Below are 22,104 nucleotides of genomic sequence, written 5' to 3'. Positions count from 1 at the left end.
ATTGCTTTAATTAAGTAATCTATTATGAAATCCCGGGGTTCGATTTTGGTTGAGAGAATAAACCCCGCCGCCTACCTTCCACCCACATTGTTTGCTTTCTCTGAAAACAAACTTTGCATAACCGCTTGTTCTCCCTTTGTGACAGTTACATTTGAAAAAACGACTAACAACAAGTTCTTTGTCGAGAAAATCTTCATATAAATCGAATAATGCTGCTCAGTGGTCTTCTATTGAAAATCGATCCGATGTGTGATTGTGTTTTAAAAAGACGCATTCAGTGAGAACAGTCATGGTCGTCTCATCTATGGAACTGTGAACAACTTGAAGAAGAAGCTGTAAAGTAATTACACTCGTGTCAGTGTTCATTTCCTACCTGCTTGCTTACAAACAACGGGACCATAGTATTTTTCTTTTTTTTTTTTTCCAACCGAACAGTTCTTGTCTACTCTCTGTCATGATTTATTTGATCCATAGAGAAGATTTACTCGAATCAATGCTGTCTGCATCTTTCATGGGGAGCAAGACCTTTGTGAGCAATGGGAAGGTGAATAGCAGGTATTTTGAAACCAAATGCGAGGCTTCTGAACCCCAGTATTGAGAAAACAGGTGCATGTCCGAGCATACACACACACACACACACACTCTCACATACAACTAGTGATTTTGAGGTCTTTGGTCCACTGACAGCGTTCCCAAAGTACTGAGTAAAATCCCCAAATGATAAGATTCTCCGAAAAGTTTCATAAAAGCCAGACGAAGACATTTCGGGACCTTAACGGAGACCTCAGATTAGATCAAATGGCTCGTATGATTTCTAAAGTGGAGACGGAAAAGATCATCTCAAGACTTCAGTGCCTCTTTTATGGCTTCTAAAGGAAAGCTGATTACAAAACTTTAATGGCATTTGAGGATAAACAATATATAATGCATGATCTGCTCCATACTTGCAGGGAAATTGATTAAGCAGCTAAAACATCTCAAGTCCCATTTTTACATTTTTAATCTGTAAAAAACAAAATAAAGCATGTCTGTCATAATTTTCTCTTGTTAACAAAATCACTGTGCAGCGTGATTGACACACACACACACACACACACACACACACACACACACACACACACATGCAGACACCGAGAGAGACAGAGAGAGAAAGCGTCAGAAACTTCCTTCATTCAAAAACATATTTTGAACCATGAAACAAACCCTGCCACTATAAATTATTTTAAAAAGTAGATATTGGCTGAGGCCTTTATTGACTCTTGACCCTGAGCCGTCCTCCATCATAGACGGATAAAAAAATCATGGGAAATTATTGACCAAGAACAACCAGCCATAGAGGATAAATAGAAAGAATAGATAAAGGGTGACTTGAAAGGATAAAGACAGATGCAGAAATATAGACAGCTAGACATAGATAGATAGATAGATAGATAGATAGATAGATAGATAGATAGATAGATAGATAGATAGATAGATAGATAGATAGATAGATAGATAGATAGATAGATAGACAGATAGATAGATAGATAGATAGATAGATAATGTTAGTTGCCTCATGAATTTCTGGGTGTAATAGTATTAGAACTGGGAAAACTACCATGTTGGTCCAATAGGAAACATACACAAGGTTGATGGGGAGATTCCATGTCCATTGCGATATTACTCGAATTACAAGCAGAACAATAAGGCGAATATAAAAACATACACGATTCACAGACACGGTTTAAGTAAAGAATAAAATACATTCAAAAAAGCTACACTCTACTCAAGGTTTAGTTATAAGCCTGGGAGATGTCATAACAACTGTGGCAACCGGCCCTGTTTACGCTTCCCAACTCTTCAGCACAGAGCCGCATTCAGAGCAACCGAACAAGCACAATCCCTTATACTGTCATCTGAATCCAACAGGATCAACGCAACACAATCCAGTTCGGTGTTTGGCATTCAGCACTGAGGGAGCTGAATATTGTCTGGGGTGAGTTCAACTAAAGTATTGTTCTCTTGACATTACCCTTTTTTTGGAAATTTTTTTTGCTTTTCCTATCTGTTTGTTTCAACATCCAGCACGGAACGCCTCATTACAAGGCAAATATCGGAATGGTGAAAAATATCAACGTTTATGAGACGCAACACATGATGATGTTGGATGCAAATCGGTCAAAAGTCATCGACAACCCGTGGAATATCTCTGTCACATGATAACTGGTGGATAGTGAATATGCAGCTATTTTTAGGAAGAAGTTAACGATATGATAAAGGGAAAAAAGGTGAAAAAGTACAAGCAAAGCCTGATGTGATGCAAATAACCAGTGTCTGTGTCAAGGTGAACAAAGTGCACAGCTTCCAAACTAAACCCTTAAAAAACAGCTTGTCCAAATCACAAGATTGAAGGTTGAAAGTGTTTCACATCTTCTCCATGAGGCGTCCCTGTCTCTGCTTCGGGGGTTTGAGGTGCCACAAAAACATCAAGCGCAAAAAGAAGGTGGTCCAGATTCAGCTGCAAGCCGATCGTTTACGCGAGCTTTGTGTCTTGATTTAAAAATAACCGAATCTGCTCCCTGCGGTTTGAACACCGCCTCGCAGTGACACCAACATCAGACCCGGTTGCGCGTCTCCGCGGGGTTAAAAAAAAAAAAAAAAAAAAAAAGAAATACAGAAATACAGCAAAAAAAAAAAAAAACAAAACCAAATGCCCCCCCCAAGTTTGCGCGTTTGCACAGACAGCCTACCTCGAACATGTTGGTGCGCCTTAAGAAGGGATCCATTCAGGAGAAGGGTTTGTTTAAACTGATTCGAGGGGAAGGAGAAGGGGATACAAGGGGAGAAAAAAAAAATCAGCAGACGACTGGAAAATGAGCTCCCGTAAAAAAAAAAACACACACACACAACCACAACAGCCGGTACCCGTCACTCTTCCACGGACAGCGAGGGTTTGCGCGCTTCCACAGACCCAGAAGACAACCGAGGCAGACAGCGCTCTCTCTCTATCTCTTTCTGTCTCTCTCTCTCTCTTTCTCTCTCTCTCTCTCTCTCTGCGTGGAGGGGGAGGTGGAGGAAGGGGGCGTTGGGGTGGGAGGGGGTGCAGACACCTACCAGCTTTACATGCCGAACAGTCTTTTCGTCTGTCATCTTGAAAGCTGGGTGAAAACGGGGAAGTTTGAGCAGAAAAAAAAAAAAGGCTGGGATGGAGAGACGACCAGGGCCGGACCGAACCGACTCTGGATTCGGCGGAGGACTCCTTCCACCCGCGGCCGTTCCTCGACGCACAAACACCGGACCGGAGCTGGCGGTGCGCGGCTCGGCTTCCGCCGGCGGTTGCTCCCAGGCAGACAGACTGTGCAACTTTTGGTGAATGGGAGAGTCAAAAAAGAGTCGCTGGGGGAGGGAAGGGGAGAGAGACAGAGAGAGAGAGAGAGAGAGAGAGAGAGACAGAGAGAGGAGTGCGCGGCTCCTCCTACCCCTGGGCCAACAGTACGCACGGCGCAAAACAGAAAGCAAAAAAGGTAGATGCCAGAAAACGTAGGACTTTTACTTCATTTAAAAAAAAAAACAGCTACATGCAAACCTATCCTGGAAAATTCAATTAGTTACTTATCTTCTAATTCATTTATTTATTCGTGCTAGTGAGTGATAAACAAAGCTCTGGACTGTTGACCCTTCTTCTTCTTCTTCTCCTTTTGGCACAGCGAATCAACCTCCTCATCCAACCCTATTCTCTATATCCTCCTCTCTCGCACCAACTACCTTCATATCTTCTCTCACTACGTCCATAAATCTTCTCTGGTCTTCCTGGCAGCTCCAATTCCAGCATCTGTCTACCAATATATCCACTATCCCTCCTCTGTACATGACCCAACCATCTCAGTTTGGCTTCTCTGACCTTCTCTCCAAAACATTTAACATGTGTCGTCCCTCTGATAGACTCATTCCTGATCCTATCCATCCTGGTCACTCCCTGAGTTCTCGAAATCCTCCAACTTCTTGATCTCCGCTCACTGTAACATCACTGTTACACACGGGTTCCTCTCATTCACACACATATGTTGTGTAGGAAAACATTCACTTCTATGGGCTATAATTCAGAGAACACAAGAAGCCAGGTACTAAAGTTACTCTCCGACATTCATTCATTTTGTATACCAATTATCCTGCACTTAGGGATGCGGCGGGGGGTTGTTCCTAGCGCATCTCCCAGCTGTCATCGAGTGAGAGGCAGAGTTCACCATAGAACTGGTCAGCAGTCAATCACAGGGGCAGGTATAGAGACATACAACCTTTCACTCTCTCATTCACACACCCAGGAAATTTAGGATCTCCAATGAACCTACCAGTGAGGTGCAGTCAGTAGAGGCAGGGGAGGCCGGGCCTCACCTGTCATCACGGAAAGAAAAAAATGCAAAATGAAAAAAATAAATTAAATGGTTATATTTATTCAGGGATTTGTACAATTAAGTTATTTCCCACGTAGCATCACCATTTTTGGTCATTTTTTTTCAAAATTTCTAAAAAAAATTCACATTTACCGTTTGCATATGAAGAACAGATGTGCGGTGACGCGGCAACCAGCTGAGCCCACTATGGATTGGCGATGATTCTGCTAACTGTGCTAGCATGCTATGCACTGAGACCTTATTGCTGTCTCTGTGGATGTCACTATTAAAGAAACACTTTTAATATATGAACTAAATTTCCATAATTTAGCTGATGTGTTGAATGTTTTTGTCAACAACTGTAATGACAGAGATATTAAGTGAGGCATGCAGTGACGGTGCCTCATGGTAGGGGGCACCACTGATCCCAGGGAGCCTTCTTACTACTCGGCTACAGAATAATAGAATTAGCAATAGCAAGCTACAGTAAACAGTTAGCAAGTCAAGTGCAGCCATCCAGTTATTTATTGCTGATCATTGAGCTGCATAGCTCAAAAACGGTGAGGGATGAATGTAAATCTCCTGGGCAGCTTCTCAACTTTTTGGCCCAGACGGATCTCATTCAAATTGTTTTTGAGGCGACAAAGTTGCTCCGGTATGTGGTCACCGGTCCGGCTACGACAGCATCGGCGGAGCGGTCAGTCTCGGCACCGAAAAGACTCAAAACAAACAGTCGGAACAGGACCGATCAAGGACGACTGTCTTCACTGGCAGTGATTTCCATTGAGACAGAGAGACTTTTAAAACTGAGGAAAGAAACGGAAGACTTCTACAAGCAAGTTATCGATGCTTCGGCGCATCGACTTCATTTATAAGTAAAGGTAAGAGATAATAACGCTTTTTTTTTTCCATGTGCTTTTTTTTATGCTACAGTTTATATATGTAAAGAATGCTGATATGATATTTTAAACAAAACACTTCAACTGCTGCCAATTAATTGATGAATAAGCTAATCTGTAGGTTTCATATGTTTGTAAATCTGAGTGTGATGACGTCAGTGCCTCACCAGCCATGAACCTCACCGCACGTCACTGGAACTTACGGCATGTTTTTTGACTACGGGAGGAATCCGGAGAATCCGGGTGAAACCGACAGAGACTCAGGGAGAACTCCGCACAGAAAGGCCCCCTGTCAGAAAGCAATGGAATCGAGGACCGAACCTCTGGGCCACGGTGCCGCTCTACTCATCGAATATTATTTTTTAATCTAAAAAAATAGATGGAAAGCAAAATGTGTTTTGATCATTTTATCATTACTTGTCAAAATCTTCTACTCGTCACAACCGGACTTGATTTTCTTCCCTGGAGGACATTTCACCTTTTCGTCCACAAAGAAGCCTCTTGATGTCAAAGACCAGTTGTTACGAAAAAAAGATTTTGACTAGAATTAACCTAGATGACAACAAACCTACACACACACACGACATTTATTATTCATTGTTAAAAGACCTTTTTTGTAATTTAAAGTACTGTTGCTCTTCTAATCACTTCAGCAAGATGTTGAGAAGCTCGTCACCCACTGGTAGCCATCATTTAGGTTTTTGAGTGCAGGAACCGTTGCACTTTAGCAATCAGAGAAAGTGACCAGTAACAGAATTATGCAATAAAATCAGCATCACCAAAGCCTTTAGATGAAATAACTGCCGTTTTCCAGGCAGAAGGATTAAATGATGGACTAAATTAACCCCAAATCACTCTTGGTTTTCTCATTCTGGAAAGTGATGCAACCCCTGGTAATAAAATAAACCTTGGATATTAAAACCCTTACGTTGTTCATTACCACCACTAAGCAAAAGAGAGAGGTAGAATCCTGTTCAAAAGCAAAAAAAAATCCCCCATGGCTGCAATTATTCAGATTTAAATGTGAGCAGAAGTGGTGGTTTATAGTTGTGATATATCACATTAAAATGATTATGTGTGTGTGTGTGTGTCCAGGAGATGGGAATTACTTCTGCTTAACTGTGTGTGGACGCTAGCCTGCGATTACAACAGTTTGTCTTGAGGCCGCTGCTCATTGCCGGACTCTCCGACGCTGTCCCGATATGGGCTGTGACAGCGTTTCGTCCGACTTCATTACGTTCTGCTTGAGAAACAGATAAACTTTGAGTGCCTCGGGATAACAGGCCGGTGCAGAACCCACTCAGGAAGTAAGAGGGTTATGCAATCTTTTTTTTGTTTTTTTTTCTGTGATGTATTTTTCGGACGGATTACCTGCAATCTAACAACCGCTTTAGTTACGTTAAGGGTGTGACAGGTCCTCTCAATTGTACAGACGACAAACTGGCGGTAACTTTTTTTTTTACGATTAAAGATAAGTAAAAGCCAAGTCCACAAGACGCTTTGAAAAGTTATTTCTGCAGGTTGCTGCCTTGAATTTCTCACCGCTGGTCGTGTCAAACGTCGAAATATTTTTACTTTTTTGACACTGTTCCATCAGGACCGGTGCCAGAACAACTCAAGAGTTGAAGAATCTCAAGGAGAAAATTATTTTGACTGAAGTTTAACTCTCTGTCCTCTTCATCATTTCAAAAATATGAAAACCTAAGCTGGTAATAGAACTGCCAATGTCCAGATCAAGGCTCATTTGGAAAATTGTACAACTCTTATTTTTACCATCAATATGAATGAATAAATGAACAGCTTTCAGCTCCAAAAAGTCCAAAACATTAGTTTGCTTTCACTCCAATCATTCTGAATTTAATTCTGGAAGAAATGTGATATGATGCAAATTGTGCTTGTTGAAATTCATTTTAATCTAAATATACTCGACTCACTGAACGTTACACTGAAATTGGTTGCTTCTCTTTCACAGTATTGACATGAAAATCAGGAAATAAATAAGTAAATAAATAAAAGTCCCATAAATCAGTGAGAAAACAAAAATAAACAGTAGGCGAACTAAAATACAAGAAAATAGAAAAAATTAAAAGAAGAGACAAAGAATCTGAAAAATCCATCGGGAAAGAACTCGGTAATGAATTTGTAAATTTTGAGGCAGTAAAAAGATAACGAGGAAAGTATCGGTTTATCGGAGCTTCGGTAATTAACCTCAACTTTTAATTTAACTGAAATACACTTTACAATCACAAAGAGGCTTTTCGATTCCATTATTTTCACAGCTTATAACAATATCATATAATATCTTGTCATATATTTACTCAATGCAAAATAGATACATGCCCAGTTCCAATTATACTTAATTTGGATAAATTGTTTCAACTCCATTAAAACCAAACACAATGTATACCACAACTCATGTATAAATTGTAAAAGTATTGACACCATTGAGCAGATGACAACTCACTGATTAGGGAGGGCTGAAGTGCAGGTTTACATCGTGCTTGAAACGGAGTCTCAGGGGTCATTAGGAAAAAAAAAAGGTACTAAAAAACAGCCGTCACTACGTCAATGAAATTTGCAGTGGGAAAAAAAACATTCGTGTGAAAGGAAAAGGAACATAAAAGGGGGTTGATTTATTTTTACCATGAGGTCAGCTAGTGCGGGTCTGCAGTTTATCCTATGTTCATCTGCAACAGTGGTTCAAGGTCAATATGTGTTAAGCCAGATGTGATTGGCTAAAAAGTACATGATGGAATTCCAGTAAAAAAAAAAAAAAAACAACTTAAAAAGTAAATTGTCACAGATAGTGGTTGAGATCGGATGTGAAACATTTAAGAAATCAATAGCGGTGTTGTGGCTTATTGTTGTTTTCTGATTTAGGGTTTGTTTTACTTCAGGTACAAAAGAACAAATGGTTCAATCACTCGTCTTTTGACTGTTCGGTTCTCCTGCCCTAAAATATCAGTGCTGTGACTCATTTAAGCCGAGAGAGTGAAAAGCAGGAGACAGGGTGTGGCTGAACAAGCAGGTGTGCCCTGTAAGTGCTACCACAAATTGTCTGAAGGTTAATCTTTTTCTCAGTTTACTGTTTACTATTTTTATCTCACTGCTGAAATGGATGTATATTAAAAACAGGTTTTGGTTCTTTCCATACCTTTATTACTGTTTGGGTCCTCACTAACCATGCCAAACCCCGCTCTGCTGTCCGCCTTACTGGCAATGTAGAAAAACATGCTTATCTTTGTATGCAGATTTTATCCGGCACCTATCTCTCCGCTGTATTTTCTTTTTTTTTTCTCTCTCCCCACTGAGCTACTGGAAACACTGTGAAGTCAAGGTGGTGCTACCAGACAAACAGGTTGAACTGTATCCTTGTCTAGAACACAAAAATATTCCAACAACCAAGAGCCTCTGGTTCTTAACCTCTCATTTTTTTGTTTTATTCTCTCCAAACTCAACAAAGAAAAGTCAGTACTCAGTTACTATTTTACAAGCACGGTAATAATTACATTCTTTTCTCATCTGAAGCTTTTATAGTCAATTTCACACAGCAGAATAGCCTACTAACTGCAAATTACCAGAGCGTGTGGTCAATTCAAACTTCTGCATAGGGTGAATATTATATTTAAATTTCTGGCGGCGGTGCGGCTGGTTGATCGACCGCACAATTGTCACCTGGATCCCGCTCTCGACATAAACTAGTCTTCATTCGCATATCAATAGAGGCCTTACGCATTTTGTGATCGGCAGTTGTTTGCTTCAGCAAGCTATAATTCAATTAATTAATTTACGAGCTACATAGTGCCAAGGAATATTTCCTCAGGTAGCGTGCAAAAGGAAACTGCTCATACTGAAACTGTTATAAGAGATTTTTTTTTTTTTTTGGTCACATTCTCGATTTAATCCATTTAATTTTACAGTTATACTGCCTAAGCAGTTCAGAGTCCCCTTTGCAGTTAACCCACAAGACATCACAAATATTTGACACAGACTCATGCTTAGTGAAGCTGCATTAATTATGTAAGCACTTTATTAACTCCCTGGCTGCTGAGTATGATGAGCTAATCAACTCGACAGGCTAAACTCATAAACAATTCTGTGGGAGTTGGCATAATTGAAAATCAATGGGAACTAATTGAAAAATAGTATGTCTGCTATATTGCAAACTGTCATAGCGCTCAGAATGCAAGAATGTCAATTGGAAGCCTATTTAGCTACTTTTGGCATGTGTTGTTGAAACTTTTATTAAAACAAATTTGTTTTTCTGTACAGAATGAAAAAAAAATGTAAGACCACAAATAAAAAGTGATGAATTCTTGTGAAAGACAATGAGCGACTGACAGAATGAGCACAAGCTTGGCAAATGCGAATAAGACTGGCCACTGGGGACTCAGTCTCACAACCACGCCGCTGCAGCCCAGGCATAAGGCAGATCACATTTGAAATAACCAGCACTGCCAGAATCCAACAATGTCTAAGCCTAAGTTGGGGAGTATAAATGAAAAAGAAACACACGCACGCGCACATCACACACACACACACACACACGTGCACTTATTGTGTACTCTTCCATGACAAATGACCACCAAATACACAGTGTGTCCAAACTGAGGAAATGCATCAGCTCCCCTCTTCCTCTTTCCTCTGCCAGCCCCAAAGCTCATCAGGGACTTACTGTACGGCAGTGGCCCGTCCTGTACTGAGCCAGCATAAAGTGATTAGGACAAAGAGTGCAGCGACATGAAAAACCTTTGTTCGCTTCAAAAAAAAGAAGAAATACGAGGCCGAATGTAGAAAACTTCAGCAGAAAACTGACTTTAATTTACATATCAGAACTGGAAATAAGACGAGTACTTTAATCTTCCAATTAAATCGGCCCCTTAAAAACCCTGCTCAGAAATGTTACAGGTGTGTTTGGCTTGTTGAATGTCTGATGTCAATATAATGAAATTAAAGATTTGCTTTAGAATAGTCATAATACCTTACATCAGGGGTCTTAGACATTTTTCTGGCCAAGCTGATGGAGTTGATAAACTAGAAACCGTCTAATATTTGTACCGTATACCACGCAAATTTTTTCACTCCCCCTCTGTAGCACCTCTGTGGACACCCGACGAGTCGTGAACCCCCTTTTTAAAATCCCTGCCTTACATAGATATTGTGTTATCAGGTATCAAAATGGTAACACATGATGCATCATGATTGTTACCTTATTCAGTGACATTTACACACTATTTCAAATTGGATAGACTACAACTATCTCAAATTTACTGGATCAGAACTTCTAAGGTAGGATTTGACGATTGAAAATGACCCTCTCTTTCCGTCAGAGCCAGGAGGATACCATCCAAGTAAGGAAAGCTGCGGGGAGGAGTGTGGTAAATGAGGACGGCACGGTTGTTATGAGGAGGTCTGATCATGAAGGGCTCACAAGGTGAGAATGGGATTTTTGAAGTTCACGGAAAAGCGTAGTTCCACAATAGGACCGCCAAGTTCACCTCACAGAACCAAAGATTCCACTGAAGGGTCAGATCGGTGTCATGTTCCTGATTAGAGCTGGCGCTGTAAAGCAAACTCCCGTCACCCAAAAGACATGGTGACCCCTGTGAGATGAAATAATGCCATGTTATTTGAAGAGGAAGGGCTGAGAGTATATGTGCATACGTGCCTCTATTTACTCAGCTGAGAAAAGGCCCAGACTTTCTTATCACGGTCACATTGGCTTCTTCACCCTCTGGCTCCGCACCAGACAGGCCGGAGCCGAACACAAGCTGTCCACGGATACCGAGCCGGCTTCAAGAGCGATTTACTGTACGCACCAGCAAACGGCCAAAAAAGACACATGCATCAGTTATTATGATAAAACAAACTCTTCACCACAAGATTGGGTGGATATTCTCGACACTGATTGGTAATCCGCACGCTGCCAGGTTTACGCCATCCGTGGCCAGAGACCGGCGTCACCTCATGCGTCACCTCATGCAGCAGCTTACCATAAAAATGGTGATCCCTTCTCAACTTTCAAACTATAAATCAGTATATTAAAATGATATAATATAAAGCTTTGTAAATTGACAGCTGTTATTATAATACGTACATAAAAATGCATACAATATTTTTATACAAAAAAACCTATATATATATACTTATATATATGAAACTATACGCCACAGGAGATTTTTCCTACCTGAGGCTATCAGACTTTTTAATTCCTCTTCCTTCAGCCACAGGAAATCTTCAAGTCTTTAGACTTAAGACCTTAAAACACTTTATAGTCTTGACTTTGACACTTTATAGTTTTATTTGTATTTCTTTTCTCCCTCCTTTTTTTTTTTTTCTTTTTTCTGTTTCTACAATTTCCTACCATTATTTATTATTTTTATGTTTTACTTGAAACTCTGGCACAACAATTTCCTTTGGGATAAATAAAGTTGTTCTTATTCTTATTCTTATTCTTATTGACTTGCATATTGCAAATTGAATTGCATCTTTAATACAGGAAATTTTGATACAAAATTGAATGGAAAGTATTATTTCACATTAACAATTAAAATATACCATGTGTATATAGTCAATACAGAGACTAGGGTTTGTGGGAGGCGGTTGACTCGCTTCCCTTAAAGGGGAAACCTCTTTAAGGGAAGACTGGCGATAGCTAATTATATTTTCTCCACTTTTTCATTAACCTGCTACGAAACTACGAATAATAACATTTTTACAATTCTGATTGTGGACCTCAAAAAGAACAACGATTGAAAATTTGAGGCATATTTATAAAATACATACAGATTAACTCCTCAAAAAAACAAAAGATAAACACATTACACTGTAAAATACCCAGTAGAAAAACTGCATCGTTCTTCAAAGCCAAGCCAATAACACAAATCTGGTAACTACATATGACAAGCTTTCATATTTAACATCGTGTCCTGAACACTTTAAAAGGAATCCGGATTCAAATTCAGCATCCAGCTTCTATAATGTCACATTCCTGTTTTCTGCTTGAGTGCTAGCCTGGATTCGAACATGCAGCAAGTTGTCAGCTGTCACAACACATGACATCATAGAGGGTGAATTTTGCTCAGACGATGCAACAAGTTGAGTTTGGGTTTACCAAAATAACGGGAGCCTGGTGACAAAATGACGTATCCAAGTTCAGCACATTTGTTAGCTTTTAAAGGACAGAGGATGATTACTTCGGGTGCTTACAAATCATTCTCAAAGAGTTAGAAAAGAAAAACACACGCATATCTGCTGCCCAGTTAAGGATGGGTGTTGGATCAAAAAAAAAAATTGACTTAGTAGAGTTTGGAAAAAAATTGGCACACCAAAAATATGCTCCAAAAATAAAAGATGATTTATTTTACATATAACACAAAACACTTATTCTCGCATGCATGACCTTTTGAGCTAAAAATAGGCTCTTCCTCAGATGCTTATCGGAAAAAATGAATTATTGTGGCTCCATCTTTAAGGGGAAGAGAATGATCATGTGATCGATTCCCTCCCTCCATGTATGATGTCCTTTTACCATTTTAACATTGCAACATTCTCTTTACTCCATTTCGAACTGATCCGAGATGCCGATACTGTTTTACGTTTTTGTACGGATATCTACATATGGGGACTGAAAAAAATTCAGAATACAAAAATCATCTACATGGAACCAACAGAGCAAATTAATATAAACAGAAAGAAAATATGTTGTGGACAGACCTGCGGACATACCTATAAACAAAGTTTACTATCTATTCAATCCTTATGGGGCTAGTCTGCCGAGCATGTAGATCCAGAATAACTCCCGTTTTGAAAGTATGGAGTATGGATTGGACACTTTACGGCCTCCATCCTTAGAAAACGTCATGGATGTGAGAATAAGTGTTTTGTGTTAGATGTAAATAGCAGTGGAAAACAGGATCACTCAAAAGACTTGGGATGAATGCTCAAAATCAGTCATTTTACAAAGTATATGGGCACACACAATTACCAATAAATGCAAAATTAATTACATTACATTGATTGAACTTGTAAAAGTGGAACTGACATTGTTAAGCTGAAATGGGTTTGCACATTTTTTTAGGACCAAAATTCTACTGCATTAATCCACACTGAAGAAGAGCAAGACACTCGCATTGTATAAGACCGAGTGTGAGAATGCAGACTTTAGAGACAATAAAACAGGAGTGAAACAGAGAAATTTAGGTCAGACAGTGAGACAGGGAAAGCTCAATATAAATCAGAATGTGTAAACATGTACAGCCCTAATCTCATTATCCTCGTCCTCCTGGGTCTGTGATCGGATGCTTGATGGAAGCAGTAGATGAGCAAAGAGAGAGGGTGGAGACAGAGCAAAGAGGGAAGGGCAAGACATGTATGCAAAAAAAGTCCTGGTACTACAGAAAAGATTTATAGATTTGAGAATACGCCGGTGGAATTTTGTATGAAAATGAATAAATAGGTGCATTCAGTTTCATCCAACAAAATCACAAAATTACTACTTCCATGAACTCTACGTTTTTACTCTCATAAAATAAATAAATAAATAAATAAATACATTTTAAAAATCTCAAAACAGTCTGATTGTAGATGACCGATTTTTGACATACACATTTCAGTGACAGTGTAACAGCAGCAAAATGCAAATTGTCAGGCTGTGATAATAACCAGCGTACAGTATGATTAACATAATAGCCTCTATTTTTGTAACAGCACAGTCACATGTTTATTTCCAGTTTAAATGTTTTGCTGCTCATGCCTTCTCTGCTAATTTCATGCATCAATATTATTCTGTCTGTGTGATATGACTGCCAGTGCTGATGGCGTGTCCATACACATCTTGTACAGCAAGGAAATTCTGACGTTTATTTGACAGAATAGGAAACATATACTGAACCTGGAGGACAGAATGGAGCAGGGATGTTTGGTACAGCGGTCTAAATAAGATAGTGTTAGGTTGTATTAGCTTAAGGTTTATCACAATGATTTCACATCCTTTATGTCTTTAGCTATTACTAAACTGTGAATAAGCTGCAGCTGTTTGAATATTTATCTGACAACCTTTGCCAGTATGGGATGATATACTCCCCCCTCTTTCAATATAACTGACATGCTTCCAAATCTCAGCCAGAATAAAAGTGATAAAAAGTCTGCATGTATGTCAAGCCATGAAAATCTATAGACCGCTGTACGCTAGGAGTCTATTGAAAGTTGGGCTGCCAGAGGACTTCAGGGAAAGGTTCTGATGTGATTCATAGCAGCAACCTATATCTTCTCGCCCAGGAGTTTCCAGGCGGTCACAAAAATACCTCATCGCCCGAATGGAGCTGCAGATGTGGTGCTTTTTAACAAGATCCCACACTGAAAACACTTCTCTAATTTGATAACTTTAAATTGTAAATTCAGAGTCATCTTACCGAGGCATTTCAGGGCCTAAACTGGACTCTGACCCATTAATACGTATAATGGGTCTGGATGCTCCGCCCTCAGAAAGAACATGCAGGCTTGGCTTCTGTCAGAATGGCTCTATGCGACCTCTCTGTACTCTCATTTTCTACCAGCATGTGGAGGAGTGATGATGCTACTGGAAAGAGTAGAGTGTTTAAAAGATCTGGTACTCTTTAATATAATAAGTGGATGCATGAAATTGAATGATACCAATAAGGTGTGGAACATAAAGTGCATGGCGTGGAAATAAAGCATCGTTCTTTTTAGTGCACATATAGCTGAATAATTATACCAAGATAGTCTGCCAGACTCTGCCAGGCACATCCTTTGCTAATTAGAATGAGAATAGAGATTCATCTGGTCGTATGAAAGCTAGCCCAAATAATAAATAGAAAAGAATGTACAACTAAAAACTCTGTGCCATGAAGACCCATTGATTTGCCTCTATCATCATAACACACACACACAAAAAAAAGAGTTATTCTTATGCTCAGTGTTTTGAACTTAAACCAGGATATTATGTGCAATATTTTTCCATAAATGTGCAATATTTTTTCGTACTCTTGTGCACTCCTTATCTTTCACCTGGTACTTAAGACCTTAAAACACTTTATAGCCTTGACTTGTTACTTACTTACTTGTTACCCCCTTTTTTTTAATGTTTATACAATTTTCTACTATTTATTTATCATTGTTATGTTTTACTTGAAACTCTGGCACAACAATTTCCTTCGGGATAAATAAAGTTGTTCTCATTCTTATTCTTATTCTTATTCTTATTCTTATTCTTATTCTTATTCTTATTCTTATTCTATGAAGTCTGATGCTCAATATTGCACAACTGAAAGTGCTGTTTGGAAATACAAAAAAAAAAAAAAAAAAAACAAAATCAAACTGCAAAGGTGTGTGTAAGTACTGGGCAGTTTTCTTATTCTTATTCTTAACTTTCAATTCGGCATAATATTTGCCATTTTAAAGTTTCCTGAGTAATCAATGCGCTAAGGCAGACCTGGGCATTTTACGGCCTACGGGCCACATCCGCCCCATTTTGCTTTTTTATCCGGCCCGCCAAACCATTTTCTTTGAATATTTTAATAACTATTTTCAATCAATATTGAATTTATAAACTCAATTTCAATTTACTTCAATTTACATGATACCTAGTTGGCCCACGCACAAAAATTAAATAAGAAACGCGGCCCGCCTTTCATAATAATTGCCCATTCCTGTGCTACGGGGCAAGCAGAAGATTTATGGACATCGTGAGAGAAGATATGAAGTTGGTGTGAAAGAGGAGGATATAGAAAATAGGGTTAGATGGAAACGGTTGATTCGCTGTTGCGACACCCCTGAAGGTTAAAGCCCAAAGAAAAAGAAGAAGATGCTACGGGGTTGGCAACTAGCTGCAAAGAAATATGATGGCGCAAACCTGGAATGAAGGCCTCTGCAATGTAAAACAATATGAAAGGTGTCTGCACTGAAACTAAATAATGCTGCCTAAAGTTGGATGTTAAAATTATGATCACTGATCTAAGAGGGCGGAAAATTGACTGTAACGCCTTAAAAATGTGGTGGCCTCTACCCCTCAGCCTAGGCACATGAAAATCGATTCATCACGCGTGTGTGTGTGTGTGTGTTTTATGGTCCTAAATCAATTCATAACCCCCATGTTAGAATTCACTATTTAACAAATCTTGAAATAAATGTTCATGTATTTCTAAAAGCTCCAGCTAAACATAATGAAAGAGCTTGATGTCAGGTGTTGAAATACTAGAAGCCCTTTCATTTTTAATGTCCCTCACATTTGTTCTTATCCTTTTCCCTCAAGACTAACATGAATGCCTTCCCTGAGTTTCCTCCATGTGTGTTACAGCAAGACAACCTTTCCATCTCTTGCTCACTTTTTCTTTCAATACTTTGCTTTGCACCTCTTAATCCATAAAGCTTACTTATCCTCCTTCTAACACAATTCCCTCCCTCCTTCGCCCTTCTTCTTCTTCTTCTTCTCCTCCTGACAGTAGAACTCTTCATCAAGCAGATGCCAGGCATCTTTTACAGTCCAGGCCAGTCTCAGCTTGATTGATTTTTTGCCCACCTGCGTCTTTCATAATGACCAACTGTCAGTTGTTTTACTGCTTGCACTGCCTCTCTTCACTATCTATCCATCACTGCTGCATCTCAATTCTAAATCTCCCGGCTCAGACTCAGTGCATTATCTCGCTTGTCCTTCGATAAGATTTATGTATAGGTGAGCAAGCACAAGCGAAAAAGATTTTAAGCGTGACGAAATCACATTTGTTTACGAAAAAATATGTCTTCAATTACAGCAATTTCGATTATGTCAAGAGAGTGACTTTTGTGGTTGGGTTAAATAATGGTTTCTTTGGGCGTGCGTGCAAAGTCCCCGTCTCCGATCAGCCTAGGAATGGAGGTATTAAATAGTCGAAATCGAACATATGAAGGCAATACACCACATGCAAAAAATAAAATGTCTGTTTTATATGTCACAATATTCGGTCTCATCGCAATTTTTACACCTGTGATTATTTTTGATGTCATTTTGACTTGAATGTCTGCAGCAGCTTGGCTCAATCAGCTCTTACCTTTACTCAACCTCTATAACACTCTAGTCCAATTAGGTTTTACGTCTGAAAAATAACCATAAATAATAAATAGAAAAACACAACTTGCCTTCAATGCCAGGATATATGACAGAGCCAGTTGAGTGAATGATGGGACACATCTCTTGCCATAACTCACTCAGCTGAGTGCCAAAATTCTTTGATTACCCACAAAGGCCCAGAGCAACGTCCACCTCTGGAGCGAAGCAAAACTCTCTCTCTCTCCCTCTCCTCTCTTTCTCTGTGCCTGTGCTGCCTGCATGCCCGTCCTCTAGTTCGTATTATCTCCATCTGTCTGACAGGGACAACAACTGAGCACCCTTGAAGTGCAGGCATGAAGCATCTTTGAAAGAGACCCCCTGCGACAGACCTTTCATCGCCTGGTAGCCCTGGCCAGAGTAAACCACAGGGTACCTGAGGGGAGAAAGGGCAGACCCCAGATTCATAGGGTGGAATGAGACAAGTTAAGTACAATGGAAATTAAATTGAATAAGCTGGATAGAGAAAACTGTGTGTGTGTGTGTGTGTGTGTGGGGGGGGGGGGGGGCACTACATTATATAATATCAAATATCAATCTAGAAATGCTTTGCCAGGGGAGAAATAACTACATTAAGGTGATGGAAAAAGATACATTTATTGTAGGGGGAAGTGGAGATGAGATGGAAGGCTGTTGCAGGGCAACATGATGAGAAACGGAGCTGTGGCAGATTCAGAAAGCTCCGGCTAATGTAGCTGCTTGGGTTGATGTTTTTAACCTACAATTAAACCTACAACCAACCAACTGTTCTCTTTCAGGACTTTTTACTGCACTGATGCCCCAGATCAGGTTAGGCAGCAAGTTAGGCTATGCAGTGTGTGTGTGTATGTTTGTGTATGTCTTTGTCAAAAAAAAAAAAAAAACAACTCACTAACCCAAGCTTACTGTTCTGTATATTTCCTGTGCATCATGTATTTGCAAGTGTATTTGCAGTCCCTATGTCCTCTATTGTAAGTCGCTTTGGATAAAAGCGTCTGCCAAATGCAATGTAATGTGATGTAATGTAATTATGGCAAATAAGAATATACATCTGGAAAAATTAGGGATATCAATTAATTAATATACAAATACCTTTTCCATTAATCTGCAAAATATACCTTCGATCTGCTTAAAATGTAAAACAGCAACTGAAGTATTTATCAATAGAATAGTATTACCAAGTTAAAAGCTTTAATTTATTCTTATCCTGCTTTAATTTCTATGACAGGAACACAAACACCAATAAGAGAGATAAATACAAGGATAAAATGCTTTGAGGGAATTCATTTAAAAGTTAGGGCTTATACTCAAAAAAAAAAAAAAAAATCAGTAGAAAGAAAAATGAACAGCTAAAAATTAGGACTGCCTGCCAAATACCATGTAGGTTCCTATTTTAATTGATTTTGACACCGAAACATTCCTGACCTACTGGATCCTTCGCAGGTCCACCAAATATTTTTTACATAAATACAGATCATCCTTATTTGTGTCACAAAACAAGAAAAGAAGCACCTGAAAGCCACATGATAAAAAAGAGGAAGTACTGTTTGCCAAAAATGTCAAATGTGTGTCAATGATTATCCATCATAATTATTATTTTCTCAATTTCCTCATCAAAGCCTGTACAATAGGACTAAAATAAGTGATATAAAAAGTGTTTAGTCCTATAAAATCAGGAATATAGGAACAGCCAAGTCTAATTATGTTCATTTTCAGAGGAACCACAATAAAAAAAGAAAAAATATATATATTTGAGAACCTTCAAATCCTGTAAACCTGAAAAAATGTAAAAGATTTTCTAGGAGTGCTGTTAATATTAATAATACAGGTTAAACTGCATTCTGGTCTTTGTAGATTCTCTGTTTCATGCCTTCACATAAAAAAAAAAAAACTGGTGATGTACAAAGGTTTTCAATTGCAACAGTTTTTCTTTTAGATCCCTGCAATCAAATGAAATTTGTTGACCGTGCCTCATCAAATTTATTCTTTCTAATGAATGCGCTGCTTAGTTGGGAAGTAATGACACTCGGGCATGTAGTGTCAATGTTCCAGCATAGTACAAGATTACCACAAGCAGTGGTAGCAGTCATTTCAGTGAAATGAAGCCACACTAATTCTTGCTCTTCACCATAATTGATTCTTTTCAGCTTCATAGAGGCATACACACTGTCAGAGAAATATGCTGGCAATGATAAAAGGAAGTGATAAGTTTGGAGGATATAATTCCCTTTGACAATTTGGAACAAGCACTCATCTGGAACAAGTTCTCAGACTATATAAAAAGAAGTCGGGCTACCTCATTGTATACATGTGGACGTGGGTACCACTTGTACCAGTATCAGCCTGATGTCTGACGAATGTGTTTAGAGTTTTAGTGTGTGTTAAAAATAGCTGCAGGCTAAACACTGTTGTGGACATAGCTGACTAGAACTTGAGAATTTGTGACAGGACAAAAAAATATGAATCGTAGCTTCGCGTCCAGCTCATTCATGTGTCAGTATGTTCACAGTAAAGGCTAAATCACAAAGCTAATCTGTGTCATTCAGCTCAGGAAAACTCTCAAGTGTTCTCAAGTAGCTCCAAAAATGAAATAACATCCCATTTCAGCTCCCACATTCATTGACCCAATCATTCAATCATTCACATCAAGTATGAATTCTGTACCGATCTTTGGCGGGCCGGATTAAAAGGACCTACGGGCCGGATGTGGCCCGCGGGCCGGAGTTTGCCCAACTCTGCACTGCACTGAAATGTTATACTTTGAATATAAACAGACTGCATTCAACAAACATATGAATTTGGAAGTCCAGAAAAAAAAAATGCTTATTATCAGCAATGGATTTTATTACTTTCATACATATCTGAAGGTAAATGACTTGCTCACCGTATCAGTACCAGTAGTATGGCGCTTTCATTAATTTGTACAATTGAGAACTTAATTGAAAGGGAGTAGGAACTTAATTGAAAAATGAGATGCATCCATGTAGGGAGGCATAAAATGCATATATTGTATTGTAACACACACACAACAGCAAAAACATCCATGAGATTGCAAAGAATACTTCATGATGCAATATTTTTAATACATTACAGCTGTGGTTTCGGTGGATTCCTGTTCATTTTATTGATGTTTGTTTGCACGGTTCAAAATCGATTGGCATGACTCTTACCGACGTTCATCGCAGATTTGTAGACGTGTTTTACAATAAAGTGAGCTGATACGTCTCTCAAAGAAAGTGGAAGTAATCTAAAGGAAAAAGTTCTAGCATTTCCCAAACATAACTTTTACATGGTCGGAAATGAAAGACAATCTGTTTTATCCTTGAACAAGTTCACTCCCAGGATTTCGGATTTTGAATTACTCCGACAAACCACTACAGTCCATTATACAACCATGAACTACTGTTGAATTACTACTGCCATATTCATATATCCGAGGCCAACAGAGAGCATGATTTAGTTTTACGAGTGTGTATTTAACATGAATAAAAATAAAAGACTTGAAAGGTGTCCCAAAGTCCCAAAACTCGCTTTACAATCAAACAAGTGTGCTATATTTTGTCTCAGAGGGGCACCGGCCCGACTGCCGTACTACATGAAGACAAAGCGGCTGACGGAGTTTTTTTTTTTTTTTTAAATGATCTTTGGATAGTGTTGTGATCTGAAAAGAAATGGGATAGTTTATCTTCCCCCGGTGTTTTATACCTTTAATATAAAATGCCAAAAAAGGCCCACCGAATTGAGTGCCCGTCACCGTAATAGAATAAAAGGCCAAGGCAGCACTACTCACTTTTCAAAGACAGTCAACATTAAGATGAAGCGGTGCTTCAAAGTAAAAAAAAAAAAAAAAAAAGCACGAGCATTAAAGAAAACAAGCACTTGCAGCCGTGTGATTGAGAGGTACTGACAGAGTTATCTGTCGGGTTCTGAGGAAAAAATAATCACGGGGAAGGATCCGGTAGAATGGAGTTAGAAATAAGAGTATGAGCTTGAGGAGAGGACGAGAAGAGGGGAAAGGGACCTACCTGTGGGCTCGGAGGGAGTCTAGATGGCGATGAGCGGCGACACTCTGGATGATGACGGGCTGGAGAGAGAAGACAGAGAAGACCGGGTGAGAGAGGTCGGGATGGAGACGAATGAGACCGACGGGCTTGGGGGGAAAGTTGAAGGAAAGGAAAACGGTGGGTAACAATGATAGGGATAATGAGATGAAAAATGAAACCTTGAGTTTTGAGTACAAACCAGACATTTAATCAAAGTGGGAGACAGTTATTCCTATCAACGCGCTGTGACGGATACATTTCCCGAACATGTGCTCATGCTTCGGATGAAAACCCGCTTCAAATGCACAGTAATTTCATGCCAGAAAGGAGGAAATACAGCTAGATTTCATGTGGGATGACAAACACTGTTAGCCGATATTTAAGAAAATGTAATGTGTCTGTCAAGCCGTATGACCATAGCAGTTCTTTAGAAGTATGAAATGTATGACACAAAAGTTCAGTGCTTTTACAACTTCTTAATCCCCCAGATCAAAAAGCAGTTATAGTTATCAACCAAAAAAGTAAAACTACTACAGTTGCTTAATCCACCAATCAAAAACCAATTTCTTCACAAAGATCAGACACACATTCAAATAAACACGACAAAAGAATCCTATAAAACCGTATCTCATATTCAAAGATTGGAATGCAAATCAGTATAATGCAAGCCTTAAAAGGAAACTTAGTCTGGTCTGCCAGAGCATATTTTT

General features: G+C 39.2%; 1 protein-coding gene across 5 annotated transcripts in view; it reads right to left on the bottom strand.

Moving 5' to 3' along the window:
- Nucleotides 1-22,104, bottom strand: part of mid2 (midline 2) — a 144,592-nt gene that overhangs the window by 87,387 nt on the left and 35,101 nt on the right. For 2 of the 5 annotated variants that reach the window (XM_086158488.1, XM_086158490.1), the window contains exon 1: nucleotides 2,730-2,951. The gene's annotated coding sequence lies outside the window, so the exon portion shown is untranslated. Of the gene's footprint in view, nucleotides 1-2,729; nucleotides 2,952-3,093; nucleotides 3,330-21,376; nucleotides 21,436-22,104 lie in introns of those variants that run through there. The other 3 variants (XM_086158489.1, XM_086158492.1, XM_086158491.1) reach the window with 3 other exon arrangements.

This window comes from Fistularia commersonii, chromosome 13 (assembly GCF_037954325.1).
Source record: "Fistularia commersonii isolate RoL2024-O1a breed Wild chromosome 13, RoL_Fcom_v1.0, whole genome shotgun sequence".
NCBI lineage: Eukaryota > Metazoa > Chordata > Actinopteri > Syngnathiformes > Fistulariidae > Fistularia > Fistularia commersonii.
The sequence above is the reverse complement of the archived record's forward strand: the minus strand, read 5'-3'. Positions and strand labels throughout refer to the sequence as shown.